Source organism: Dipodomys spectabilis, unplaced genomic scaffold (assembly GCF_019054845.1).
Source record: "Dipodomys spectabilis isolate Male_0828 unplaced genomic scaffold, ASM1905484v1 ptg000312l, whole genome shotgun sequence".
Lineage (NCBI taxonomy): Eukaryota > Metazoa > Chordata > Mammalia > Rodentia > Heteromyidae > Dipodomys > Dipodomys spectabilis.
Window position 1 is genome coordinate 4,277,661 of NW_024870989.1, and position 5,039 is coordinate 4,282,699.

Genomic DNA, 5,039 nt, shown 5'->3' on the forward strand with positions numbered 1-5,039 from the left:
TTATGGAAAAGTTTTATGACCTGTCATACAGTCTTAATTTTGGCATATATATAAGCAAATTCCCAAAACATTAAAACTTTTAACAAACCTTAACACTTGCTTCAATGTTCATTATGAGAGGTGCCTTGTATAGAATAATTGAATTCCTCCTCTTACACATCCCTTGAACAACAAATATCTGGAATTATGTTGTTTGTGACATGTCAATCTTGATTTATTCATAAATGTGTGCTTATATAAGAAATACATGGTTCTAAAACTTCACAACAATTCTTTAGAACTTACTTTCTGTTGAATTGTTTAGTTTAAGAAAATCAATTACACTTTATATATAAAAAATGTTCTGTGCTCAATTCGCCAACACATACACTAAAATTGAAATGATACAGAGAAGATTACCATGGCCCCTGTGCAAGGATGACAAGCAAACTCATGAGGTGTTCCATATTTGTACAACAGACGCTGGAGTGGATGTGGCCAGAAGGGAACCCTACTGCATTCGAACCCTACTGCATTCGTGGATGGGAGTGTAAACTTGTTCAGCCACTTTGGACAGCAGTATGAAGGTTCCTCACAAGATTCCACATAGCGCTCCCCTATGACCCAACAATACTTCTTCTGGGCATTTACCCAAATGATCACAAACAAGACCATACTAAAACTACCAGCACTACTATATTTATTGCAGCATTATTTACCATAGCTAAAATATGGAACCAACATCGATACCTCTCAGTACATGAATGGATCAAGAAAATGTTATAGATAGATAAATAGATAGATAGATTGATTGATTTCCATTGTGTGTGTGTGTGTGTGTGTGTGTGTGTGTGTGTGTGTGTGTGAATAGGAATTCTATACCTCCATCTGAAAGAATGTCATTGCCCAATTTGTTAGGAAATGGAAAGGCTTGGAAAAATTATATTAGTGAAGTAAGCCAAGTCCAAAGAAACATAGGTCCCATGGTTTCCCTTATTTGCAATAAATAATATATGTCTGGGATAAGCAGAAAAGGGCAAAAGCTATGTGCATATGACCAGATAAGATGATGTTAAATGAAATGACCCCCAAAGTAAGTACGCAAGTGGGGTTTTTTCTTGCATGCTGTTATTTCAAACGTATTTATAATGTACGATGTGTTTTATTGTTTCTTTATATGTTCCTCGCCCACAGTATAACCTCTGTTTTCACTGTATTTGATTTTGGTGCACCTGAATCTTGTATATACACTTAGCTAATTGGGGAGGGGAAAGAAGAAACAAAATGGTTAACTAGGAATACTGGTCGACCCATTGTGACAATGAGATGCACAAGACACTATGTTGAAAGTTGAACTTTACAATTTAGGTGGGGTTGGGGGGGATGAAGGGGAGTGTACTTGTAGAGGTGCGAGGGAAGGGATGGTGGGGGAAAAAAACACAAAGGAGGTAGTAACAATGCTTGAGAGGAAATGGACTCATTAACTTGCTCATGTAACTGAAACCCCTCTGTACGGTATTTTAACAATAAAATACATATAAAAATGTTCTGAGATGGAAGAGTTTATTTCCCCTATTATACCCATATAATATCATTAACTAAGAAATTAATGCAAAACACTGACGTGAATAAGTGTGTGAGTGTGTGTGTATATGTGTGTGCCTGAATGTTGGCGTGCTCAGAGTTTGAACTTAGGGCTTTAAGGTCTTGCTAGGCCTTTCCCCTCTAGTTTGGTGAGCTAGTATATTAGCTACATCTCAGTTCATGCTCTTTTCTAGTTCATTAAAATTTTTGAAAAATAATCTCATGATTTTTTGCTCTGATTGGTTTCCAAATGTTATCCACAGACCTCAGCCTTCTGAGTACATATCCTGAGTAGTCAGGATTACAAGGGTGACCAACCAGCACAAAGCTTTCAGAAACATATTAAATGTAGAAGAAAATTTACATCATGAGTGCCTGTTTTATCATCTACATTTAAAGCATTTTGGAGTGATTATATGTGAATTTATTTCGTTTTTGGATTCTTAAAAGACAGTAAGTGATGAAATTTAAAAATTTTAGTACTTTTTAAAAAGGAAACTGGAAATGTGGAATAGAAGAAATTTGGCTCTCTTTGGACCTCAATTTATAAGCTCATCTCTGTGCATGATAACCCATTGTCACCAACACAGTCTGTGTTGAAGACAAAATGTGGCAGAAAACAAACACCCTTGGCAACAATTGCTATGGTATTATTTCTTGGACAATATGTATATTGAATTGAGTGTGTAAGAGAATGGAGAGATTTTACCTACCTTTTTTGTATTGCTGAAAGACTTGTGGAAACTTTGACTGATTTCCTTCCTCATTGTGTGTCTTTGGACCATGCACTTAGTGCCTTTAATTACAATTTTTCCCAACATTATAATGGTAATAACATTAGCATTACAGCAAATATCATCTTAAGAATTAAGAGGCATGACACTGGTGAAATACTTAAGTTTCTATGAATAAGCTTTGAGTTTGGTCAGCAATTTTTTAATACTAAATATAATTCCATATGTATTACAGAAACCATTACATGTAGAGAGAACCCAGAACTAATGTTATCAATTGACTGTGATCTGCTTTCAAGGAAGACAGGTGGATAACTTCTCATGCTGTAATTCAAACTGGTTATCTTGTCTTGATAGTGTAAAAATATCAGGGACAGAATAATGAAGAAATGTTGTGCACTGAGCTGAAGCCCATATGAAAATGTGCAAAACTGATAAAACGTAAACTTATCTGAGCAGTATATTGTGTTTTACATCATTTAAGTTAAATTGCAAAGATAGAGAGACCTAGAAGAATGAATTCTCCTTTTGATACCCTATCATAGGGACTTAGAAGGATGAACTTATCTCATTCTTGGAGAAGCATCATCGGATGAGAGGAACAGTGTTTTTTGTGTTTGCTTCCTTCCATTTATTCTTCAGTTTGAAATCTGAACTACTTGAAACTGAAGGAAACCAAGGGAAATCAGACATGCAGGCTTTGGAAAGAGCAATAAACATAAAATAAAATAAATATAGCCTTGTAAAAGGTCAAACTAAATTGAGTTTTATAGTCTCAAGTGTAAACAGAAAATGATCTAAGCAATATCATGTATTGAAATTTTTAAAATGTGAGGAGATGCTTAATTTTTTCTTTTACTACTATCTTGAATTAATTATTGATTTTGTATAGAGAGCTTAAAGATGAGATTAACAAGTAACATGAATAAAAATGGACAAAAGTTCTGAATAGGCCTGTTTTCCAAAAAGCCCTGAAAATCACAGTGGGTTTACAAAGTTGTATGTAATGCCATTTCGATGCTGGCTTAGTGAACAGAAGTCATTAGAGAAATGCAATTCAAAATTACTATGATACTATTTCATAACTATTATAACTCTTATCAAAAAAACTCAAAAGAACCAGGTGTGGTGGTAAAGGTTTGTAATTCCAAGCATTTAGGAGGTTGGACTAAGAGGATTTGAGTCTAAAGCCAGTCTGGGTTACTTCACCTATTAGAAACATGCACTTTCATAAAACTCAAAAGGTAATAATGTGGGTGAGAGTATGGAGAAAAGAAAATTCTCTACACTCTTGGTCAAAATACAGGCTCGTATTCTCGTTGTAGAAAGTAGTATGCATTTTCTAAAAAAATGCAAAGTTGAAATATCATCTTGACTCACCAATCATGTGATTGCTTCTCTCCGGGTAACTCATAAATATATTTGTAGTTCATTGTTATTCACATTATGCACAACAGCAGCCAAGATATACTTCGAAGTTAAGTTCAAATCCACACAATTAAAGCAACTCTGGTACATGCACAAATACATGTTCTGTTTCATCCTTAAAATAGCAAGATACTTCTCCCATGAGCCACAACTTACAATGACCAGAAAGATGTAATCTAAATGAACAAAAATGTTGTCTTCCAATCTTTGTAATACTACACACACGCAAACACACCAACCTCAAACATTAAGAGAGAATTTTTTTTAAAGTAAAGCAAACTGGAATCACTAGGGCATTTAGGTCACAATGTAGAAGATAGTAGATATGCAGGATGACCAAGTACAGAGTTGTAATGTACAAGATGAGGTTACAGGGGACTACACCGGCCTTACAAAGGAATGAAGCTAAATAAGTAGGAGTTGTTCTTCCGAATGAAGCTAAATAAGTAGGAGTTGTTCTTCCGAGTAGGGTTTGCTCTTTAAGTTGTTCTTCCTTCAGTAATGGATGAGATTAATGTAATTCTTTAAATATACTTGCCTGTTTGCAGAAATAATATCAAACAATATAGCAGTAATGTTCTATGCTCAACATAGAACAAAATGTCAAATTAAAGTACATGAGATTATTCTTGATAAAAACTAATTATTAAAAATAAGGGAAAACCTGAGACCTATGTTTCTTTAAGTCTGGCTTACTTCACTTAATATGATTTTTTCCAAGATCTTCCATTTCCTTACAAATGAGGTGGTATCATTCTTTCTGATGGAAGCATAGTATTCCACGTGCATGTGTAAGTGTGTGTGTATGAGAGAGTGACATTTTCTTCATTCATCTACTGAGGGGCATCTGGGTTGATATCATATCTTAGCTATGGTAAATAATACTGTGATAAACACAATTGTGCTGGTAGCTTTAGTGTGGCCTTGTTTGTTGTCACGTGGGTAAATGCCCAGAAGTGGGATTAGTGGGTAATAGGGAAGCATTATTGTGTACATCAAGGATAATCTTAGTAGATGAGCAGAATAGCTCACTATCTATTTACATATGATCTTACAAGGTGATTCCAAGTGAAATGAACTCAAAGACATGTTTTTGTTGTTGTAGTTCTTAATGTAGTTTGTGATTTCTTTTTATCTTTTGTGTTTTCCCCACCAATGTTTATCCCCTGTAGTCACTGTATTTGATTTTGATACCCTGGTTATTGTAAATATGTTGATCTGAAATAGGAAAGGGAGAGGTAAATAAACAAAATAGTGAGACAAAGGACAAAGGGGGAACCTATGCAAACGAGATACTCACAATATTTTGGAAAT

The 5,039-nt window shown here is 34.7% G+C and overlaps 1 non-coding gene across 1 annotated transcript; it reads left to right on the forward strand.

Annotated features, from left to right (window-relative positions):
* The first annotated feature begins 345 nt into the window (after window positions 1-345).
* LOC122127824 lies at window positions 346-452 on the forward strand. Its single transcript, XR_006151300.1, has one exon. It is a non-coding gene; the product is annotated as a U6 spliceosomal RNA (small nuclear RNA).
* Window positions 453-5,039: the final 4,587 nt, after the last annotated feature.